Genomic DNA, 25,731 nt, shown 5'->3' on the forward strand with positions numbered 1-25,731 from the left:
TTCCACTTATGGCTTTGTTGCTGGTTAATAAGGTATGAGTCTCATGAATTTTTTTGCCCAATCTGGCTACAAATCTTGATCCTCAGCCCCCTGAGTGGCTAGGATTACAGGCATGAGCCACCAGCCCTCACCTCCAGCTTTGTTTTGATACTGTTGACTGGCGATGTCTGACCATTCTCCATGGCATACCTGAATCTTCCTTTCAGGACCTATTAGGTTAGCAATTTATGTCAGCATGTTCCAGAGGCGCTCCAAAGACTGGCAACTTGTGCTGTACCTGTGGGCGGCTGGGCTGGTGGGCCCTCACTCTCTCAGCATTCTTTCCAGAATCTTGTCTGCACTGCTGCTGCCCTTGGTGACTGCCTTGTCTTTGCTAGTGATCTTCTCTTTCCCTTTGACAGCTATCTCTTTTCTCTTTTTATTTATTTAATTGTATAACTGGCCTGGCCCAAAGAAACCACAATGTAAACTCCAGAAATCATTTTATATCATTTCATACAAAATATAACCAAGTATGTGAAATGTCTTTGCTCCTCACATGATTTTCTCAAGATGTTGAGGAAAAGTTTATTCCAAACAAAAGCGAGGTTTATAGGAAAAGAGAAAGCCAGGTTTATAGGAAAAAGAAATTGTATATAATTTTTAAAAAGAGAGACAGTCATGAATGGTATGTTAGGGCTTAGAGATCTCAGCTGGAAATAATTACAACCCAAAACACAGTTATTGTAATAGCTTGTCCTGATACTTTGCCAATTGTTTTATTAGGGAACAGAACATTTTTATTTAAAAGAAACAGCAATATATCTGCATGGCTATTTATGTTTGTGAATCTTTTGGTAAAAGACTAACTTAAAATTATCCTTAGATTTTTAGCAATAAAAAACACAAAATTTAAAAAAAACAACACTGCCTAAATGTGCCCCTCCAGTACCAGTAAGGTGCCATCCAGAATGGCTCCACATAGCTCTCCTCACCCGCCTGCACTGTACCCCGAGGGAGCCCATGTAGGATTAATGCTTCTGCATTTTTTTACTTCCAGCATTTGTTTCACTGCAGGGATTCTAGCTTCCAAGTTGCTAGTGATTCTTAGCTAAATACCCCTGACCACGCCACAGTGCCTGCTCTAAATGCATGAAAGAAAGACGAACTTTATTCTAAATATGAGGAGTGAAAATGTTAGGATTACAGTTGCTCTAGGAAAACAACAATGCTCTGAGCTATAGATGAATAACTAGAGGAAATAAGACGATAAGACATGTAAAGTACAGCCCTATCACCTTAAGTGGGGAGAAAGGTTTTGTCAGTTGGAAATGAGAAATGCTGGGCGCTGGACCCCTTGCTACTTACTGCTTATGACTTGTAAATTCCAGCCTGTCTGCAAATGGTACATTTAGTACTTGGGAAATGACTTGTCATTTCTGCCTATCTGCATTAAATAAGCCTAGCTGCTAATTGTCTCTAGTTGGTAATCTAGCAGGTAATCTTAAGACTTAATTGAGATGATTTTTGAATCTTCCTTTTATTTAAAAATGTAATGTTCACCATTATACTACAATTACACTTGGATTTGGTTTCGTTTCTCCTGTTCCATTCTTTCCCCAAGTCATTCCTGCATCCCTACCATACATAGATTCTGCAGAGCTATGAGGCTAAGAAGTAATCCCAATTGCCATGGTTACCTATGACCACTGCCCCCAGACCACTACTCAAGATAGGATGCTCTTAGATATACTCTCATAAAATGCACAGTTCTGCATTCTGTTACATTAAAACCCAGGAGCTATTTCTAATCACCATGCCTCTATGTTTAAACATTAGACTCTAATGCCTGCATTTAAAGCAAATCCTCTAAGAGAAAGATGGTCAATTTTTAAATTGGTTCCAGCTCAAATATTTTTTTTCCATCATGCAACAAACTAATTTTTTTCTAAAAGGCAGGGATAAACATTTCTTTCCAAAAAGATTCAGAACCAAATTGAAGCAGAAAGGACGTAACAAGAAAACACAATGTGATGGTGACAGACTGTGTGAAATCTTTAGAGACATGCATACCCAAAGATGCGACCAGCAATGCTATTGCTTTTCCCATGGCAAACCCATGCTATTTAAATTTCTATGAGCACATTGAAAAGTCACAGATAGTGGTCAACATACATTGTGAACAAATTTCTTCTTACCATATGTTTATTTCAGTTTCCTTACAAAGTTAGAAACAGTGTAAAAACATTTTTCTATGCCAACTCTTGGGTAAAAAGAAAAGGAAGAAAGCAAAGCTTCATGGCTATAAGACATTGCAAGCTGCAGGTGAAAGCAAGCACCTACTTAAAGGTTAGCAAACACTGAGGTAGGAATTGGTATGGACCACCAAGAATGACATTGGTCATTTTTATACTTTTTGTACTATTTGAACATATATATACATATATATATGTATATATATGCACAAATATATGCATAAATATAATTTGAACTTTGACATGACTTTTAAAATGTGAAATGTAAAATGAAAAAAGGAAAGAAAGTGACAAATTGAAGGCAAGACTGGCATAACCATCATAACAAGGGTGGACTTATAAGTATGGTTTTGGAGTTCAAATCATGATCCTACAGCATAATTTGCTGAAAGTATTTTGGTAAATGACTTGATACGTTTTGTGCTTTATGTACTTATATGCCACATAGGACTTTTCTTTCTTGAGAAATAAATCAATGAGTATAAATATTAGTACAGGGTCAGGCAAAGCATCTGCCCTTGAATTGTCTCTCACCAGAGCCTTCACTATGGAGGGTAAGGAACATAACCCAGGACTGGGCAATGGAGTCTTTGCTGGCTGTGATCAGGCTCCCTATCCCAACAGAGTTCTCTCCTCTTTAGAGGGTCAGGAATCTAGTGTGAAACAGGGGCTAAAGGGATCTTAGAAAATTGATCTGGATTTGTTTTGTCACATCAAAGTATAGGCAATACAGGCCTCAAACTTCTACTATATGGAACAGCCCACATCTACTTTCCTGGGATCCCTCAGGGACTGAAAAAAGAAAACTTACTGTACAAAGTGATTCATAATATTTATAATAATTACATGGAATATAAACTATAGATTAAACATTTAATTTTCATATCAAAGGTTGGAATTGGATCCAATTATCATCTAGTTTCACAGGTAAACTGAGGCACAGAGAAGTTAAGAACTTGAAACTTGTCATATATCTAGTAAACAGAACCAAGATTCAAGTCTAGCAAACTAATTGGCTCACTCTTAATTATACATTTTATAACACGATGCACTACATCAATTAGTGAAGTTAGAAAACTCCACCAACACTCTCAAAGGGCTTGTTAGTCTGTTTAATAGAACAGTCTTGCTTTCTGGAAAGGCTTAAGCATCTTCTAGATAACAATACATTTACTTAATGTGAAGGAATGTTTGTTATGTATCTGTAGGCCAGTGACTAGTTTGGGATTAAGTGGCACCCTCCATCAGGAAGAATATTTTGTCTTTCCTTTAAGATCTACCGAGAAGAAAAGATCTGAGTCTCAATGAGACTCAACCTTAACAAAAAACCCAGAAGCAAAGGTGGAGGCCTGAATTGCAATATTTTTATTTACTAAAGGTTATATGCATAGTCTAGCAACCAGGGACAACTAATGTAGGATGAGAAAGCTTCAAGTCTTGCTACGTGCTGAATATGAAGAAGGGACTTTAGCTTACACCAACTCCCTGGCCTATAAATGATCAATAAGGATGTATCAAAGCAGAGCATTCTATCAAAGCACAAAATAGTCACTGGGAACATTACTTATCCTCCAGTATCAAGAATTGAATGATCATAACATAGACTGTACTCCCCACAAAATCCCTTGAACCAATAATCAGAACATATAGTCAGCCATATCTTACTCACAATCTAAAAAAACAAATTGTTTAAATAAGGATACTGGTGGACCCATTGCAACAATGAGATGTACAAGTTGTTATGTCAAAAAGATGAACTTTACAACTTTGGGGGGTGGGTAGGGGATGAGGGGTTGGGAGAGGAGAGAGATGGGAAGGGATAGGAAGGGGAAACAAAGGAGGAGGAAACAATGCTTGATAAGAAATGTACTCATTATCTCACCCATGTAATTGAAACTCCTCTCTATGGTATTTTCACAATGAAAAAAAATCTAATTCTAAATCATCTAAGGCAACACTGTATATGTGATATGACAACATTGACTTCCATTTTCCTTTCCTAGGCACTACATCTTTGGATTCCTGAGATGCATAAAGACTGAAAATTTATGAGAATGAGTGTTTAGTAATTTAAAATCAAAAGTTTCACATTCAAATTTTATTAGGAAGACAATAAAGTGAGTTTCCATAGTATCAGAACCAGCTCATCCCAATACCTTTTCTTTCCAAGATTGCCCCAAAGAGGCCATCTGACAGGCCTCTTTGCAGCCGATGATTTCTAACTATTTTTCAAAGGAAAATATTTTCCATTTCCCAGGGCATATTGCAAAGACATGGATTTGAAAGTCCCAGTTCATTATTCGTTTTGGCAGGAATCTACTGTTGCCACTGTTAGCTTTGCTGGCATGAGACACTGCATTTGGCTGTGGTAGCCTGCAGTGGACATGTCCTGGACTAGTGATTAAAACTAGTGGAGATGGGAGGGAAAGGATGGTAGGGGAAAAACAAAGGAGGGGGCAACAATGCTTGATAAGAAATGTACTCATTACTTTGCTCATGTGATTGTCACCCCTCTGTATGGTATTTTCACAATAAAAAAAACTTATTTAAAAAACTAGAGGAGGCAAGTAATAGTAAGAAAGATTTTGAAACAGTCATATGGAGTTGACACGCTAAAGATGTACAAGATAATTGAAAATAATAACTGATAAATATCTAAGAGAGTTCAACACATGTAGGACACCAAAAAGTATCCTGAAGCTACATCATTTTCAAAGAAACATTTTAAATCTTTCCAAGGAGAATTCTAATTCTTCTATCCTGTTTTGCAAGGGGGGAAAAATACACCTGTACAAGACTATCCTTGTTTCATGACTGAGTTCCAAGATGGTCATGATCTGTGCCAAAACCAGTCTAGCTGAAAAATATCACCCATCACAAAAGGGGAGCTGACCTTGGAAATGGAAACTATTGGGAGCCAACTGGTGTACAGCCTCAGTTTAAATCTCTTAACTTAAATCTAAAATATAAGCATATGTGAAAAACCATACAGGGCCATATGTATCCATACAGAATTACTCTGACTAACATTTGGTAGGAGAAGGGGTGGGTCTCCATGGTGTAACCCCTTTGAACAATTAAAGGTAATTTAAAAGTGAATACTAGGAGGCTGAAGCATGTCTTATCTGGGTGAGGGGGAGATTCATGGGAGGGGGTGGACAAATGGACATGGGAAGGGTGGGTAAATACAGTCACAATATTCAATGCAGATAAGTAAAAAATGTAAATAAGAAACATGAGAGCATGGGTTGGGAATGATGAAAGGGGTGGCACTGACTAAGAGGCATTATGCACACAAATGCAGATGTTAAATTGAAACCTCTTTGTACAACTATCTAAAGATAATTTTTTTCAACTGAGGGGAAAAACCTTGGTTTGCATTTCCCTTACTTCCAAATGACCTGATGATGCCAGTACCCAGCCTCTGTAAGAAAAGCCAGACTAAAGGGCTTCTTATTCACTCTCTGAATCTGAATATACAAAATGAATTCACCTGATTGTGTCACAAAAGTAGTCAATTCGGCTTCAGGATTATATGTGTCCTAGCTCTCTTTGCAGCATGATCCTTCATGTACTTTTACAAGGAAGCAAACCGCCAAAAAGTGAAAGTGTAGGTCTAACTGTTCATGAGTCAGATCATGAGTTCAGGAGAAGATGAGATTCCTTCACAGTGGTATGAGAGAGGATGTACCCAGTGTGGGCAGATGAGGAAAAAAGCCTTGATGGCCCAAGATAGTTCTGCTGTTGCCTATATAATGATAACTTGGTTTGATTTTGTTGCTACCCATCATTTTTTCTATTTAGAAATGCTCACATCTCATTATACTTGAAATATAGCTAATAGAGAAATGCTTAGGAAACACTAATAAGTGATTCCTTGCCCCTAATTTAATACCAAAACAATCTATTTATTTAGCAGGTAAGTGCTTAAGACTTGGAGACCACAAATGAAATATATGGCTAATTAAATATATTGAGTTTCCAGACTGAAGACAAAGGAGTCAAGCTCAGATAATGACTACATGGTCTAATTCCTAAATTAGTAACTGAACTAATATTCTGCCTATGAAATCAAATTTACTCCTCATGAACTTTTCCTATCATTAGCTGCTACTCCATTTTTAGCGGCTATGTTTTGATTATCACCCTGAACAGGGACAAAAATCCAGAGGTCACCAAGCAGAGTGAATGAGAATTATCAAATTAATGAAGCTTCTGGCCACAGATGCACTGGGGACTCTAATAACCAGCTTCCTAGGATTAAGTCCTCTTACTAGATTAGAATTATCATAGTCTGTGATTGCAATTCATAATCACTACAAACATTAAAAAAAAAGAGAGGCAAAATAGTTTTTACACATGCTCTAATTATATGAGGACAGTTTTGAAAAAGAGAGACAGTGTGGAAGAGAGAGAGGAGAAAAGCTTTATGAAAAGGAGATTTCTAAAATAAAACATTCCATACAGAGATGCTTTATCAGCTACTAATTTGTCAATCAGTATGGTAAGCAAGTCTTATTTCCTGAACTGCCTGATAACCGGAATATCAGCCACTCTTTCAAAAGATGTACATGTAGAAAAAGGACAGGTCCTAGACATGTTTAACTCAGAATAAAATCATTTAAGAAATATTAATAAAATAAAAAAATTAAATAAGAGGAAATATTGTGATTTCTCTTTGCCTTTATTTCATAGAAGCAATGTTTAAATGTCTTGAAAACTATGGAAGAGATAAATAACATGGACCTAAATGACCCCTTTAAAAAGAAATGTATGGTTTGTCCCTAGTAGAGTTTTCTTTAATGACTAAAAGAAGGAAGAGCAGCAATGGCTGTCTTCCAAAGACAGGGACTGGATTGCTATACCAAAGTGCACCAGGAAAACAGGCATCCCTGTAAAATATCAAAAGCCAAAGTCAACATTAGTGACCTTAGTATTGCCATTTATAAGATTGTTAGCAAATATATTACCATTTAATAAACATTTCAGCTTAGGTTAAATGTTTCCCTCCCATAGTGAGTTCTTCATTCATTTACAAATAGAAACCCTCTTCATTCTATTCCTTTCCCCCTCAGATCCTTCTCATTTGTTCTCTAATCCTGGCCCTACAAAAAGCAGGATTTCCACAAATATGGAAGCAGATGGAAAATGTTCTGACTTCTGCATTGTCCAATAAGAGTGATACTGATAAAAATAAAATGTAAGACAATGAATATCTGTCAGCAGTTATGAAAGATGAACTTATTTCATTGAAGAAAAGGGAAATTTCATATTTACAATTATAAAGGAAACCCTAATACATTGTTGGTGGGAATGTAAACTCATTTAACTAGTATGGAGTTAGGCATATGGCAGTATGGAGGTTCTTCAAAAACTTAAACATAGAACAACCCTATGATTCAGGAGCTCCACTCTTAGGCATTTACTCAAAAGATACAGGATACAGTAAAGCCACCAGCACAACCATGTTCATTGTGGCACTATTTACCATAGCAAAGATATGGAATCAGCACAGATGCCCCTCATGGATGAATGGATCAAGAAAATGTGCTTTATATACAAAATGGAATTTTACTCATCCAGTAGGAAGAATGATATTGTAACATTTGTTAAAAAAAAAAAAAAGGAAAGACATGGAAAAAAACACGTTAAGTGAAATTAGTCATGCCCAGAGGAACAAAGGATTTGTGTTTTCCCTTTTTATGTGGAAGCTAGATATAGCCTATAAATTTATGAGTAAATATGTTAGGCGGTATGTAACTGAAATACAGTAGATTCAAGGGAGATCTTGAGTAAAATTCCTTAGAAAAGCAAAGTCAAAGTTCAGCAAAATAAACTGCAGATAGTGGGTATTTAAAAGGGGTAGGGTTGGGTCAAAGGGAAAGGGGTGAGCAGATGAAATGGAAAAAAGGTAGAAAATGTAGTCCATAATTTTTAGGCTATACCTACAAAATTAAGAAGAGTGAGTGAGAGAAGAGGTGGAGAGGAGAGATGTGAGTAAGAATGTTGGAGTGACATTGATCAGGATGCACTGCATTAATGAAATGTAATGGCAACTCCTTTGTACAACTACTTAAAGATAATATTTAAAAACTGTAAAGGAATCTTATAAACAAGAGTTTCACTCTTAAAACTACACTTTTGCACCAAGTAGCTGCTGTCAGCACAGTCCTGACAGACTTCTGGCAAGCTCTCATTCAAAATGTACTGGAAGTCAGCTGATGTAGCTACAAGCCAACAGAGGCTGTCTGACTGTCTGTCATGATAAATACACAAAATGGAGGGAGTACTTTAAATTGTCCCCAGAGAAATGGATGGAGCTAGAAGGAATCATGTTGAGCGAGGTAAGCCAAGAGCAAAGAGACAAACGGTACATGGTCTCCCTGATAAGTGGATGCTAAATCCAAAATGTTAGGTGATACGACAAAACTAACAGGACTTAAGAAACAAAGAACTCCCACTCATCTGGTCGAACCACTACTAAATATCCCCATGCTGCTGATCACATGTATGGTGTATATTTGTACAGTTATATGTTATAGACCGTGATAGACAATTTGCTCCAGGAAAGTTAGAATGAACTTGTGACTTTAAATGAGCATCATTATTCTACAATACTATGAAATCCGGGAAATTATGTAATCACTTAATCACAATCAAAAAAAAAAAAAAAGAACCTTGGGAAAGTAGGGAGGGAAGGGATGGTAGGGGGAAAACAATGGAGGGGGTAACAATGTTCAATAGGAAGTGTACTCATTACCTCACTCATGTAACTGTAACCCTCTGTATAGTATCTTTACAATAAAAAAATCAAATAAAATAAATTGTCCCCAGAATCACTCTTACAAATTATAGTCTGGTGGTGACTTAAAGGCTTCAGGATTTGGGTTATTGCATTTAAAAAAAATAAACTTGACATTTGTTGGTGGGACCAAAAATATAATAAAAAAGATTTAACAATTGACAAACCACTTGGTGTTCAGAGGAAGAGTAAACACTGGTCATTAAATAAAGCTCTGTCAAAGGTTTCAGAAGAAACATACAAGTCACACCCTCTCCATGCCTGTCTCCTGTCTTCACCTCCTCATACCAACTCTGATGCTTGCAGAAAAGGAAGTAGAAACTGAATTCTTCTCCTTCAAATGCATTCACTGCTTCTTCTTTTGCTTTCGCTATTTCCTGAATGTCAGAATGAATCCTCAAACAACTGAATAACTACAGGCAAAGCACAGTTATTTGAGGTGCTTTCTGTGAGTGCGGGAAACACGAAGGGAGCACAGTATGGAGCTCCTCCAAGTCCCCCGGGCAGGCACAGGCATTATGAGGGCCGCAGAGGGGCTTGGTGCCCAGAGAGAGGTGCAAGGAAAGGGAAAGGTGGATACAGCCTGTACAAATCTATATACACACTATAGAAGTTAGTCAAGTTGGGAGGTCTAGGGACATTCATACCTATCATGGGCAAAACAGATCGGCTAAGGAAAGGAAGGATGGCAGAGCATTACGAAGAGAAATGTTCTAGGTTCTAGAACAGTAAGACACAAGAATTCCTTGGTTCACAAATATATAAATAGGATTTCTGGAAACCCTGTGCTCTCATAATTTTAGCAGACATTAAACACTTCAAGTTAAAAACGTTCTTTAACCATCATTTCTGTTTATCTTCCTAGCCTATGTTAAGGCGAAACATAATGGACTGGGTTTGTAAGTTAGGATTTGACTGATACTGAGGAGGTGAAGGCTGGACACCCTTACTGAGAGGCCATTTAACAATGATGGATGTGGGTGAAGATTCACACAGCCTGGGGCCCAATGCCAGCTCTGCCACTTAAGTTATTTAACCCCCCTGACACTGTTTTCTTCTTCTGAAAATGATGTAACAACACATATGTCAGTGGTTCAAGGAGAAGATCAATGAAATATCACACTTCAGACCTCAGCAGGCTCAGCTCAAGGCAGTGAGCAGAGGAGGCGAGTGCCTGTTGTGATTGAACACCCTTTTCCCTCCTTCCTTCCCTCAAGCCAGCTGCGTGCTCCCCTCCAAACACTGAACTGCAGTATGCTTTCACATTCTTTCCATTTGGAACTGAACATGAAATTTCAGAAAAGCAAACCAAAGGGCTGAGGATATAGCTCAGTGGAATAGGGAGTCCTCCCCATACCCCATGTGAGGTGCTACTCATCTTCACTGAAATGTGGACAAGCATTGAATTTACCCCTGTGAGATAAAACTATAAAGAAAGAAGAAAGAAATAGACACACTTCCCACCAGGCAATAAGTAGGCATTCTTCTGGAGGTGAAAGAAAAGACTTTTTATTCATTTGTTTACATAATGCTAGGAATGCAATCCAGGGCCTTGTACATATGAAGCAGGTAGTCTACCACTGAACTGCATACTCAAGACAATTAGTTGTTTTTAAACTTTTACTCTTTTTATCCTATTTTAGAGGTTATTTTTCTTTTCCCATTTTTTTTGCTGGTCCTAGGGCTTGAACTGTGGGCTTGCCCAGGGCACTGTCCCTGAGCTTTTTTATGCTACCACTTGAACCACAGTACCATGTCTATACTTTTCTGAGTAGTTTATTGGAAGTGAATGAGAGTCACAGAATTTCCTGCCTGGGCTGGCTTCGAACCATGATCCTCAGATCTCAGCTTCCTGAGTAGTTAGAACTACAGGTGTGAGCCACTGATGCCCGGTTTAGAGGTTACTTGTAGTACAATGAGAACATTCTTCATCTGTGTGTGTGTGTGTGTGTGTGTGTGCGCACACACGTGTGCACACACATGCACGCACATGTGCATGCACATGATTGGGACTTGAAGTCAGGGCTCTTAACTTTTACCCTAAAGAGGGGCACTATACCACTTAAGCCCTAGCTCTGCTTCTAGGTTTTGGTAGTCCATGAGGTAAGAACTCATGGACTTTTCTGCCCAGGCTGAAATTGACTTGTGATCCTCAGATCTCAACTTCCTGAGTAGCTAGAAGGAAATGGCTACTTGTTTGACACTGACTTTTTTGTCCAATGCCAACATTCCTTGAGTGTACTCAATACCATGATATGCATCACCCAGCTTCCCCCACAGACAGCACAGACACTCCTGTGGAGTGTACACAGGTCTCCCTGCCTCTTGCACTTGTGACTTCTGGTTTGCTTTTCATAATGCTGTCAATGGCCTTTGTCCTTTGTCCATTTCTGATGTGGTTGGTTGCTACTTCTTTATTTATGCTCTACTAAACTGAAGCTCAAGTCTGGACATGGCAGTCATCCACTCTGCCCATCATCCTACTTGCTTTTCATTATCATCATACTTAGTGCCTTCTCTCCAGACTTCCCCAAGTTCCAGTCTTACCACTTGCTATTTTTTTCCTAGTACCATTCTTTCCTTCCTCTAATTTTGACCGTCAGCATCTGCTGGTATTGCCTTCATTGTTCATCCTCAATGCCACATCTTTCCCTCACACATCTCATAGCTCTGGACACACTCTCCCTCCATCTGTATTCCTACATGTTTATTTGTACCATTCTAGCACTTAGCATGTGCTACCAAGTACCATGTATTCTGTGAGCAGTCATATTTTTTTTATTGGCCCATAAACTTTTCAGCATAAGAAATATGTGAACTTTTACTAGGAAATCTTTTGTGTTATTTCTGTTTTCAGTAAAATGAGCCTTGAATAATCCTTTTTCTGTGGGTTTCAAGGTAATAAGTAACATGATCACTTATTGTAAACACAGGTATGTTAATACCTGCAAATGCTTTCCAGTTTCATAGGAGAAAACTAACTAAGGAGTGTTACTCCCTTCTGCATGTTCTAGGGAAGGGTTTCTGAGAGCTCAGGAGGGATGAGTACAAGATTTTTTATGGTGGAGTAGGCTGAATAACACTTCTCAAAGATATTCATGTGGTAACCTTAGAATGTGAAAATGTTAGCATATATGGCAAAGACTTTTACAGACTTTTGCAGGATCTTCAGATAAAGAAACTAATGAGATGTACAAGACGTTATGTTGAAAAATGAACTTTACAACTTTGGCGTGAGGTGGGGAGAGTCTGGTGGGGGGATGGGAAGGGATGGGAAGGGGAAACAAAGGAGGAGGCAACAATACTTGATAAGAAATGTACTCATGGGCTGGGAAGGTGGCTCAGAGTGCTTGCCTTGCATGCCTGAGGCCCTGGGTTCGATTCCTCAGCACCACATAAGCAAAAAGAAAAAAGCCGGAAGTGGTGCTGTGAATTGGTAGAGCGCTAGCCTTGAGCTGAAGAGCTGAGGGACAGGGCCCAGGCCCAGAGTTCAGACCCCTCGACCGGACCCCCCCCCCCAAAAAAAAAAATAAAGAAAGAAAAAGAAATGTACTCATTACTTTGCCCATGTTAATTGTAACCCCTCTGTACAGTATTTTCACAATAAAAAATAAATAAAAAGAAAGAAACTAACTCATTTATAAGAAGGAACTAGAGGGCAATTTGACTATAAAAAAGAAGGTGATAGAATGACACAAGTAGAGGTTGTACTGATAAACTCTGAAGATGTGTCAGTAGATGGAAGATAGAAGCAGGGCCATAAACCAAGGAGTAGAGGCTGCCAGTGGTAGCGAAAAAGACAAGGAAATAAATTCTCCCTCATAACCTCATGAAGGAGATAGCCCTGGAATTTCTTGGTCTTATTCCACAGAAACTGAAATCATAGTTCTAGAACAGAAAAAAACAAAGTTTTCTGTGTGCCAGGGGCTCACACCTATAATCCTAGGTACTCAGGAGGCTGAGATGTGAGGATTAAGAATCAAAGCCAGCCCAGGCAGACAAATCTGAGAGGCTTTTATCTCCAATTAACTAGCAGAATGTTAAAAATTCAGATATGGCTCAATTGGTACAGCATCAGCCTGGAGGAAAAAAGTTGAGCTAGAGTGAGAGGCCTGGATTTCAAACTGTAACAGTGCCACAAAATCAATTTATGATAGCAGCCATACAAAATGAATGGATATGGTAGGCCTTTTCTGAGCATCACACTAGAACACAGCAGTTTCTCCAAGTGAAGCTTGAGTCACATCACCAAGATGTTGGGGCTTATAGGAATGCTAGTTCTCAGGCCTCCTCCAATCTACTGAATCAGAAGATAAAATGATAGCCCAGCTATCATGATTGTGAAACATGTTCAAATTGAAGAACAAGAATGATGAATAATTTTCCTCTGAACTTGGTAACTGACAGGATGCATTGCATTTTTAAAGGATGATGTAAACTAAAAGAATAGAATATCACTTCTTTAGAAAAATGCTATGGGCACACAATGAGACAACAGAATTCCCCAAATACACTGCAGCATGACAGTGACATGTTCAAAATAACCACATGGACACTACTACTAATCTAAAGTCCTCATCTGTGGTTGAATGTTTGAGCTAGATTGCATTCACTGGAGATGTCTGTTAGTAAAAAATACTGTTTTTCTTAGCAGGCAAACCAGATTTTAAATACATATGACCATAATTAGTGCATTTATTAGTGCATAATTAGTGCATTTCCTCACAATGGCAATATCTCTATAATTAGAGGGAATCCATTCTTTACTGAATATATGAAGATAAAACTTCTAGTTTGTGGTGTGTGTGTGTGTGTGTGTGTGTGTGTGTGTGTGTGTGTGTGTGTGCGTGTGTGTGTCCTAGGGCTTGAACTTAAGGTCTAGGAGCTGTCTCTGGGCTTTTGTGCTCAAGACTAGCACTCTACCACTTTAACCACAGCTCCAGTTCTAGCCTTTGTGGTCTTTAATTGGAGATAAGAGTCTCATGGACTTTCCTGCCCTGGCTGGCTTCAAACTGTAAACTTCAGATCTCAGCTTCCCAAATAGATAGGATTATAGGCATGAGGCACTGGAGCCTGGCTTTGGTTTTCTTTTTTGTTGTTTCTTGGAAGTGAAGTTTTGCTATGTAGTTACAGCTGGCCTCAAATATGTGATCATTTAACTTAGTCTCCTGTATAGTTGGGATTTCATGCAAATGCCCACCATGTTCAGTTTTCAATACCTTCTGTGTGAGCATTTGTAAAAAGTTCAAATATATGACAAAAGGAAGCCTAAAAATGGAACTGGCATTTCCAATATAATGCCTAATATAACTTTTATGTCATATTTCCTCAAACACCTTTAAAGGCAGATTCCATACCACAGATAGCTACTTAATGAATAAATATCATCATAATTAATGAGAATAAAAAATTACATTTAATTTTTTTGGCTCGATTTCTTTTTTTATTGTGAACATACCATACAGAGGGGCATTTTTAAAATTTTCCACACTCTCCTTCTAAAGAACAATCTGAACTGTGAGTTTTTGACCAGGGTGATAGTACAAACTTATAATCCCGGCATTTGGGATAGTAAGGTAGGAGGTTCATTGAATTGGAAGCCAGCCTGGGCTACACTGGGAGCACATTGTGACCTTGACTCAAAAAAAAAAAGATGTTGGGGATATAGCTCAGTGGTATAGTGCCTAACTCATACAAGACCCTGAGTAATATCATCAGTACCACCAAAAGAAAAGGAACGAAAGAGAGTGGCAGAAAGATGGAGGGAGGAAAGAAAAAGAAAGGAGGAAGGAAGGAAAGAAGGAAGAGGGAGAGATAGAGGAAAAATAGAAAGTAATACATAGAAGATCAGAATTGTGTGTTTTTATACGTTTGTGTAGTGATCCGTATTACATCCCAGTTTTCAGTGCCAACACAACATCTATCATTACTTCTAGCTCTACATAAAAGGGCATGCATTCTCTGAGATCAAAGAAACCTGTTAACAAAGGCATCTAAGCAGTAAATAATTTGTCAAAACCCACCCTACACCTCCTGACACACACACACACACACTCTCTCTCTCTCTGATCAAACTCAGTTGTATCATACAGCATTCAGTCATTTTCTTTTTAAACTTGAATTTATTTTGTTCATTTTTTTAATTTATTTTGTTCACTTGTTCAATTTTTTGTTCTAATTTTTTTTTTGTGGCATGGCAGTAGTGAAAACTGAACATTGGGCTTCATCCTTGCTAGGCTGATGCTCTATCACTGGAGTCATGCCTCCAGGTCCATAATTATGGCTTGATAAGTACCTTTCATACTTGATAATTTTCTAATTAGCAAAGTCCTACTTATCAATTTCTTTATAGCTTCAACCACAGCTTCAGAAGAAAACAAAGGTGAGGGTCAGAGGGTCTGTGTTTGGATATGACATCAAAAGATCTATTTATTTTGTGCTTCAGATACCAATAATGTACACACATGCACACACCTACTGTATTGAAATCTAGTTTTTACTTCCTCACATACATATTGAAGAGTTGGTGTCAAATGTCTGCTAATGTTGAATACCATACATGATGCATTCTATAAAGAAACTCTGTATGGTTCCTCTCTACTTCCTAATCAAGATTTTGCTCTGGAGGAAATCTCACACTCACCAAGGAGACACTGACAACTCACAAGAGGATACTGCCTGGGAAACAGACTATGCTTATGTAGTGGGTCCAACACGCCCTCTAATATCTAAGTCACTGTAGAAATGATTCCTTGCTTATTACCAATCTCTGGTTTTAGGCAACATGATTCTTGACTCCCTTAAACTTTTAAACAATATTAACACAGAATGACAAATGGTATTCATTCATCTGATACCTCAAATTTTCATGAACTATATCACTATTTAATCATTGGCAGGTACCAAGCATGACAGGTAGATGAGGTGGGTGGGATAGGATCCCTGCCTGGAGCAGTTTAGAGAATGGGATGGATGTTCATTTGAATGAAGATACACAGATATGACTCAATACTTTACTACTGAATTATCCTGAATGTAGTTATGGTAATTCCTATACACTAAACACTTCCTATGGTTCATAGACCAAGCTCAGGGCTTTCCTATTCTGCAAACAGCCTATGCATTAAAGTACAGATTCGGAGGGGTTTAACTGATAGATTTTCCACTGGAGAGGGTCTGCAAGGAAGTTGGACTGGAGGCTTTGGGTAGAGACAAGGAAGGTCATTTTATATAAATGATGCTGCCACGGTAAGGCCAGGGGGAGCCAGGGACCTAGCCTGCTTAGGATGGAAGGAGGCCCAGTCGACAGCACTGGTAGAAGGGAAGGAAGACAGTTTTGTCCTATCTTTGTCCTTGTTTGAAATACTAATGCCCACAAGAAAAAAAAATCTGAGTACTTTTGTCAGTTCATTTTCTTGGGAAGCCAGGACAGAATAAATCAGCTACATGGATTAATACCAGTCTAATCAAAATAAATATCTAAAATAGAACTATATTTCTAGTGTGTATCATCTACTGATCCTGAAGTTTTAAAAGAATATTAGTGCAAAGAAGGGTGAAATGAGATTGTGGGAGAACCAGGGGCTGGGCAAGCATGCGACTCATGTAAGGAACAGGAATGCCAAGGGCTGGTGGGAAGGCTATGTTGCCCAGGGGTTAGGAGGCAATTTCACAGCAATTCACACACAAATGGGACCCAAGAGATAAGACAAAGAACTGGAATGATTCCCCACTGTCATCCTTAGTTCTCAGCTTTACTCATCCACCGTTTTGGATATGTAGAGGAGAAAGGAGATGGAGCACAGAAAACACAGGGAAGGGGTAGTAAAGAAAGGGGGGTACTTTACACACACACACACACACACACAAATACAGTGTCTTTACAATAGTGTCATGCGAAGAGCCAACTGCTATCTTGCTATCAAGTGCAGTCTCCTTAAAGCAACATCCATGCCACAGCTTCATTTTCCTAAGTACTTTTAGACAAACATAAACTCTGCTGGCTGTAAGATCCTTGAAGGCAGGAGCCATGCCTTCTCCTGTACCTGCCACTATGCATTGTACCTAGATGCTTCATAACTGTTCGCTCTGTTGGATTCAATCTCTCTGTGCTTGGTGGCACCAAAGGAAAAGATAATTAGCCTACAAGGCCAGAGGCTCACCGTGCCTGGATGCTTCATCCAAGGTACTGAGGATAACCCTTCGGAGAGGTGTTCAACTATTACTGAAAGGAAGGAAGGATGAACAAATGAATGAGGTCAGCAGCTCTCGTCAGCAATGACTAGAAATGTTTGGAAACAGCCGTGAATGAAGGCAGTGCCTTTTAAATCACAGCTTTTGGTTCTCAAATGCTTGTGCCCTACTTCTATCCAGCAACAGAGCCTGTTTGGCTGTAGGGTTATTAGAACCCACTCCTTAGTTCATTTTTTATTGAAGTTACACTCCAATAAGGTAAAAGTCAAAGTTCACAAACCCTAAGGGCAGAGGGATGTGACATCCAAGTGCATGTGGATACACACACACACACACACACACACACACACACACACACACACACACACACACACACATTTATGCATGGCCCCCTGAAACAGCAAGTTAGCACTACCTGGTCTCAGGATCTCTTAAGCTCTGCTCTTCTTCCAGTTAACCTCTAGTGATACTAATTTATTTTGCCTGAAGAAAGTTATTTTATCCTTTCCATTGATAATATCATACTGGAAGCCTAACTAAATTCCTTGAGCACAAAATAACCATCTACTCTACTGTGGAATAGTCATTCTGAGATTACTGCTATCACCACCCTTTTGCTTAATAAATCCTACACAATGACAGTAATGGCCCCAGCTAGCTAGGCCTATTCTTATCTCTGTCCATAAAGGAGAAAGGAAACAAACAAAAAAACCACAAACAAACCTCTGTCCTGCCTTCCAGGGGACAGCAAGGCCTATAGCAGATAATCTGGAACTTGAAGTTCTCTGGAGCCACACCTGGAGTTATCATTGGAGCATGAGCTGATCTGTCCATTGCTCTGCTCTGCATCAAGGCATGTTCTAATTCTCTGGCCCCATCCCACACTAGACAAATCCAGGTTTCACCATAGCCAAAAAGAGCTCCAGTGTCAAAAGTAGAAGTAGACTGTCTCCTCACTTCCCCTCACCCAAAGCTTTTACTTCCCTTGACATGTATTTTTAAGCTATTGTTATTTTAAGAAAAAAAATGGTTCACTTCATCATTGTTGTCGGGGCAAGCATTTTATTAAGGTGGTTGCTATATGTAAAAGCCATTAGCTCTCAGACTTTACCAAAACATACTTGAATAAAAACAATGCATTGCTGCTGAATTTATTATGATAGTTTTCCAGGTGTCAGAGAGGTTCCTGGTGATGATTCTGCTAATGCAGAATGAATGTGCAGGTACAGATTTTGATACGTGGATCAATACTTCATCTCTCATTACCTGAACTCTCTGGTGAGCTTCCAGTTTTCTCCTGCCTGGAGAAACAGAGCATGAATACTAATGCAATCCAGCTCTCAGGCAGCAGCCAGGGAGGCCTGGAAACCAGATTTGTCACAGCATATTAATGAGGAGCAATGTTTCTCATAATCAAGCTCTGCTCAAAACTCCTGAGAAAAAAGTCTACACCTTCAGGGTACTGATAATGAACATATTTAAATGAGTGTTATTTTGGTAGCCTCTGAAATCTAAGTCCATTTTAAAAATGGAGTTTCTACAAAGTCTGTTAGTTATTAATGGGCTGAAAAGAGAAGATTCAGTGTGTTATAGCACCAAACCAGAAACCTTTGTAATAATTACAGAAGCAGAAGTACCATACAATAAGGCATCAGTTAATATTTCTACTTGAGAATAAAGTACCCCAAGCAAAACTCACTCCACAAAAGAAAATCCATTCCAGTGTCATGAACTCTAGTCTTTCTGTCTCCTTGCCTGGAGAAAGCCATCAATGAAATGTTATTTTCTCCAAACACAGCTAGGTACAATACAGAAATGACATAGAAAAAAGGCTTCTCCATGCTCTTTAGAGAAAATTACAGACAACCAAAGTCAAAGCATTGCATCTCATTAAATGAGAAGATATGAGCCATTACCTCACTGCTGATGAGATCCCTTTATCATCTGAGAAAATTCTAATTTATCCCAAGCCATGAATAATTTCATCTAAAATACATTTCTCAACACACTAAGCTTTCCCAACCAGCTTCTTACTGTGAAGAGCCTATTAAGGGTTTGCTAATCACAGCATAGAAGTTAAATACATATCATAGAAGAGAGAATAAAATTATGCTTGCTTAACATCAGCATATGTAAGATAAAATTTCTATACAGTCTGAAAATTAGAAGATGAATTCTGATGTAATGCAAACTTATGCTTCCATAATGTTTAATGCATACCTGTGAAATTAAGAAATTTGAGGGGATGGGTCATGTTGGGAGAACGGGGGAGAATGATAAAGAAGTGACACCTATCAAGACATATTACAAATTGACCTATTGAATGGTAATTCCTTTGTATAACTATTTAAGATGATAGAATGACCAATAGACACATGAAGAAAATGCCCAGCATCTCTAGCCATAAAGAAAATGCAAATCAAAATAATATTAAGATTCTACCTGACCCAGTTAGGATGACCATTATCAAGTAAACAAATAGATGATGGCAGAGATGCCACACAAAAGGAACTCTACTACACTGTGGGTGGGAATGTAAGCTTATTCAAACACTACAAATTGCAGTATGGAGGTTCCTCAAAAATCTGAACATAAGCCAGGCGTTGGTGGCTCACACCTGTAATCCTAGCTACTCAGGAGGCTGAGATCTGAGGATCACGGTTCAAAGCCAGCCCAGGCAGGAAAGTCCATTAGACTCGTATCTCCAATAAACCACTAGAAAATTGGAAGTGGTAATGTGGCTCAAGCGGTAGAGCACTCGCCTTGAGCTGAAGAGCTAAGGGACAGGGCCCAAGCCCAGAGTTCAAGCCCCATGACCGACCAAAAAAAAAAAATCTAAACATAAAACTACCATGTGACCCAGCAATCCCCCTCCTGGGTATTTATCTAACAGAACACAAACAAGGTTACAGTAAGTCCACCAGCACAACCATGTTCATTGCAACACCCTTCACCATGGACTCAGCACAGACACTCCTCAATGGACAAGTGGATCAAGAAAATGTGGCATATATACACAATGGAAATGTTCTCATCCATTAGAAATGGTGATATTGTACCATTTGTAAGGAAAAGCAAAAAAATGGAAAAAATGATATTAAATAAGCAAGCCAGACCCAGAGAAGCAAAGGTTACATGGTTTCTTCATTTTTTGTTAGCTGGAATGTGCCTAAAAAGGTATAAGTGAACACATTTGGTGGTATGCAAGTGGTTATGGATGAATTAACTGATGTATAATACAAGATGAATTAGCTGAAATATAATAAACCCTGTGGAGAGCTCTTTTGGGAAAGATTAGGTCAGAGACCAATGAAGTAGAAATCAGGAGATGTGCAAGCGTGTCAAGATGGGGCCAAGGGGAGCAGGTTAGATGAGTGCCGTGGGGAAGCAGGAGGAGCTGCAGTACAAATTCATTGTCCAGGGCTGGGAAGGTGGCTCAGCGGTTCAGTGCTTGCCTTGCATGCCTGAGGCCCTGGGTTCCATTCCCCAGCACCACATAAGCAAAAAAAAAGCCGGAAGTGGCGCTGTGGCTCAAGTGGTAGAGCGCTAGCCTTGAGCTGAAGAGCTGAGGGACAGCACCCAGGCCCAGAGTTCAGGATCCATGACCTGATCTCCACCCCCCCCCCCCAAAAAAGAAAATTTATTGTCTATGCCACAAAATTAAGAAAAGTTAGGGACTTGTGGGTTGAAGGGGAGTGAGAATGTTGAAGGGGGTAACACTGAGCTGAATGCATTGTATTTATAAACTGCTTTGTTTAATGGCAACTCCTTTGTACAACTATTTCAAGATAATGAAAAATTTTAACAAAAGCACAGAGCAACTAGAGTCTCTCAACCTAATGAATGCTATGCTTTCAGTTAGAGGCAGATAAAGCAAATAGACACTTCATTTGGGCCTTCTGAATATAATCACTGTTTTACTCTAGCCAATATAAATAAGTTATAAGAAACTTAGTTATTTTGAGGCTAGGGATATAGCCCAGTGGTAGACTGCTTGGCTAACAAAAGTGAGTTCCAGGTATAAACCCTAGAACTGCAAAATGAAAATTTTGGCAGCCTTAGTTTTTGCTTATCAAAAACTATACCTTCAATTCTGATCAGCTCAGTATGGTTAGTAATGAAGGCTGGTGACAAGTAGGCCACAAGCCTACCTTTGTTTTAAAAAATAAATACTTGGTCGTGTCTCAGCCCTCTGACTGACTAGTTAGTTATGTGACCTTGTGCAGATTATTAAGCCTGTGTGGTCCCTGATTTCTTCATCTGGAAGAATGAGGACTTAAAATTAGTCCACAGGAGAGATGAATGCAAAGTTGTAGACATACTGCCCAGTTCACAGTGAATGCTCAGCATAGTGAGCCTATCATTACTATGACTATGACTCTTATTACTAGCTGGGATTTAAACTTTCACCAACACTGTTCACCAAACCAACAGTGCCTCCACATCATCAAAACCATGAGAAAAACCCATTTTAAATTCCTATAGAGAATTAAGAATGTTGATTTCCTAACACAGACTATGCACATCTTTTACACAAGTAGAACTTGAGTCAGGTATGTGGGCACAGACCTGTGATTTCTCACCAAGCAGACTGAGAAAGGAGGACCACAAGATCAAGGCCAGCCTGGGATACCTGTGGAAAACTTAGCTCACAACAAACAAACACCACTAGAAAAGGAAGAGTTTGGCTCTTACCAGACTCATACAGGAGACTACAAAAGCTCCCTAGAAAGTCTCTGGTGGGGTTGTTTCCAGGCAGGTGAGTAATATAATCATGTAACAGGAAACTTTCAGGGAAAAACACTAGGCAGCAAGAAGACCTAGATCGTTTTAGAACAGACTTTTGCATCTTGTTGCCATTTAAGTGGAAGTCAATCTTTTTTATTTCCTCCTGTTTAAAATTATAGTGAACACTAGTGTACATTAGTCCACATGACTGGTTTTTAGAGGCAGCATAATTAAATCTCAGAGAGAGATTAAGAGAATGGGTTACTCATGAACCTGGTGATGACAAAATGAGATCTCAAACCCAGGTCTTTTGACTCCTTCCCCAGGACTATCAATATGTCACGTGATGCTGAGTTTCTCAGTGGCCTCCAAATGCTCTCCTTTGGTGGAATTCTAGCCACAAAGAAATAAAGAAAAAATTAAGTGAAAGGAATAAAGGGAATTAAAAAGTACATAAGAGGGCAGAGGGCAGAGGCAGGGTTGCAGGGGAAAGGAAAATGCAGTAAGAAGCAGCATAATTCCTAATGTTAATCTAGGTAATTCCCCCCCCCCCCCAATGTATGTTTACTTATTAGGAAGCATCAAGGTATGATTACAACAAGAGTGTTACTGTCTAGGAGGTGGCAGCAGGAATAGACGTAGGTAGCCACACTTTTAAGCAGGCCTTCCTTTCAATAAGTAATAGTGTAATACCTTGTGTTTCCAAAGTCCAAATTCCAAAGTTCTATACACACAAGCTGAGAATTCAGGACAAGAATCATTTTCCATTTACAAGAAAAATGAGCAAGGACAATAAAATTTCAGAGAACAAAGCATATTTGTACCTGAATGTAAATACAATGCAGAATAATTTGCAAAGTCAAGACTGAAAAGTCAAGCCTGACTTCTATCTAGATGTTCTCCTTACACTAATGTAACATAATTCTTTTTTTTTTTTTTTTGGTCGTGGGGCCTGAGCTCTGGGCTTGGGCACTGTCCCTCAGCTCTTCAGCTCAAGGCTAGCGCTCTACCACTTGAGCCACAGTGCCACTTTCGGCTTTTTTCTTTTTGCTTATGTGGTGCTGAGGAATCGAACCCAGGGCCTCATGCATGCAAGGCAAGCGCTCTACCACTGAGCCACCTTCCCAGCCCCTGTAACATAATTCTTAATAAGGAAAACTTTCTATTAAAAAGCAACAAATACTTACTGTGTTAGCTTGCTGAAACTTGTTTTCTTTTCTTTTTTATTATTTTAAGTAGTTGTACAAAGGCGTTGCCATTTAACAAAGCAGTTTATGAATGCAATACATCTTGATCCATGTCACCCCTTTCAACGTTCTCACAGATCCTGAAACTACCATCCCTTCTCTCATTCTTCTTAATTTTGTAGATTCTCTTCCTCGTCATTCAAAGTTGTTTTTTTTTTTTTTAAATAAACTGATCTAGTGAGTCTACAGACAAGCTTTTATTTTTGTTTTCAGCATGTGAGTTCACCCTTCTTTATCTTTCCCGAAATGAGAAGTTTGGGATAGTTGAGCTTCAGGGTGCTTCCCCAATGTTAGCATTCTGTCAAGTGTGCTTCTTGCAGAAATAGTTGATGGGCCATTTTTATAGGTAAGAGTAAAATTTAAGCCCTCTTGAATAAGAGACATAGTCGAAGGCGTTTCAAGATTTTTTTTAAAAATGCCACAGAGAACAAAATTTAGAGTGAATCTACATTCTAAGGGCTGTATAAAGATTTCATTTATTCACCTTCAAATAGGAAAAACAAAGGCAGTCCTGTTTCTATTTCAGAAAGATTCCAAGCTAACCAATGGGGGGGGGGGGGAATGAAACCAAGGAATATACTGTGGCTGTTTTTGGTGGCCTTGGAAGAGCATGCCATATACACCATGAGTGATAGGGCCTGGGCTTAAGAGCAATGTGGGAGGCGCAGGTTGTGGACAGAGGGCTCAGTCTGCAAAGGTTCTTTTGAACTTCGGATTTTCACCAGTGGTTAGTCACAAAGTTGACAAAATGGGTGTCAGTCAGCACATTTTTTAAAAGATGATGAAGAGATCACAGTAGGTTATCAAGCACATCATAGAAGACAGAAGTACAGAGAAGGTGGACTGCTCACTGGGATGTGGGCCGTAGTCTCAGAGCTGTAGCTCTTTAAACCACAATTCTGCTAGCTCCACATGTAGCTTGCCACCTGTGGCCTCGCAGAAGCACTAAAGGGAAACAAAAAGGCTGCCAGAGGGAGGCAGGACTTGTTCCTTTCTGCTTGGCTTCCAGTTCCTGCAACCCCTCCCCCTAAGAATGCCCTTTGACCCTTAAGCAGCAGCTAGTTCCAGCCTGTACTTTCCCCACATTTCCAGGACCAGCCTTGAAGTGCGCCAAGGGGGACCAGGTGGTTGGCATTCTCTCTTCAGCAGTCCTACTACACTCCACAACTCTTCTTTCCAGCTTTCTGACAACTCCAATCTCTCCCTGCCATCCTTTGGACATCAGAATGGTAGTGTCTTTTTGCCATTACCACCTCCTAACACCTGAGCATGGAGCTAATGTAACAACTCGCCCGGAAATGGTTGTCACTGATCCACAATGACAAAGGAACTTATACCAAAGTGTAAGTTAATCATATCCACACACACTGGCTTATAGGTGGACTTTCTCAAACAGAAGTAGTGCCTTGATTCACTTGTAGGTGCAGGCTCTTTATCTGATGGCATAATGATAGCAGTGGACAGTTCCACTGTCTTGCTTTACATAGACTGTGATTTGTTCTGGGTAATGACTTGTTACATGATAGTAACTCTTAAAATACCTCTTATGATTTCTGTTACCTGTTGGGCCTCTAATACAGAAATTGGGTTTAAGTACATCTAGAGTAGTTTTTAATTTTTATTTATTTTTCTAAATTTTATTTTATTGTAAAGATGCTGTACATAGGAGTTACAGTTACATGAGTAAGGTAATGAGTACATTTCTTGTGGGGTATTATTACCCCCTCCTTTGTTTTTCTCCTACTATCCCTACCCTTCCTCACCTCTCCCACTTCTCCTCACCCCAAGTTGTAAAGTTCATTTCCAACACAGTGTTTTGTGAGTATCATTGTTGCAATGGGTCATCTTGTAAATGGTATAAATGCATTGTGAAAAATAGATTATAACATAAAAATTGACCATATGGTCAAAAGCTATGTACATATGACTATATAACCTGATGCTAAGCAAAATGAACCCAACAATAGGGGCATAAGAGGTTTTATCTTTGTTGCTGTCATTTTTAATGTACTTATAATGTACTATGTGATTTTTTTGTTTCTTTTGTATATTATTCCCCCATGGTATAACCCCTGTTTTCACTGTATTTGATTCCAGTGCCCTGCATCTTGTATATGCATTTTTCTAATTTGGGGAAGGGAAGGGAAAAAACAAAATGCTGAAACCAGGATTCAGGTTGACCCACTGTAATAATGAGATATACAAGATACTATTTTGAAAATGAACTCTACAACTTTGGGGCAGGGGGAGAGGAACTGGGGAGTTGGGGAGGGAAGGGATGGTAGGGGAAAAACAAAGGAGAGGGTAATAATGCTCAATAGGAAATGTACTCCGTTCCTTACTCATGTAACCATAACCCCTTTGTACAGTATCTTTACAATAAAAAATATTTTAAAAAGAAAGCTTATAGACAGCAAAAAAAAGTTTGGAAATAAATTGGCCTAACATGAAGATTATAAGAAAAACATTATACATCTATCTACATTTGCCTTCCTGTGGCAATATATTTACAAAGATAAATCAAGTA

The 25,731-nt window shown here is 39.1% G+C and overlaps 1 protein-coding gene across 1 annotated transcript in view; it reads right to left on the reverse strand.

Moving 5' to 3' along the window:
• Nucleotides 1–25,731, reverse strand: part of Cers6 (ceramide synthase 6) — a 280,429-nt gene that overhangs the window by 101,278 nt on the left and 153,420 nt on the right. The window lies entirely within an intron of this gene.

Source organism: Dipodomys spectabilis, unplaced genomic scaffold (genome assembly GCF_019054845.1).
Source record: "Dipodomys spectabilis isolate Male_0828 unplaced genomic scaffold, ASM1905484v1 ptg000174l, whole genome shotgun sequence".
NCBI lineage: Eukaryota > Metazoa > Chordata > Mammalia > Rodentia > Heteromyidae > Dipodomys > Dipodomys spectabilis.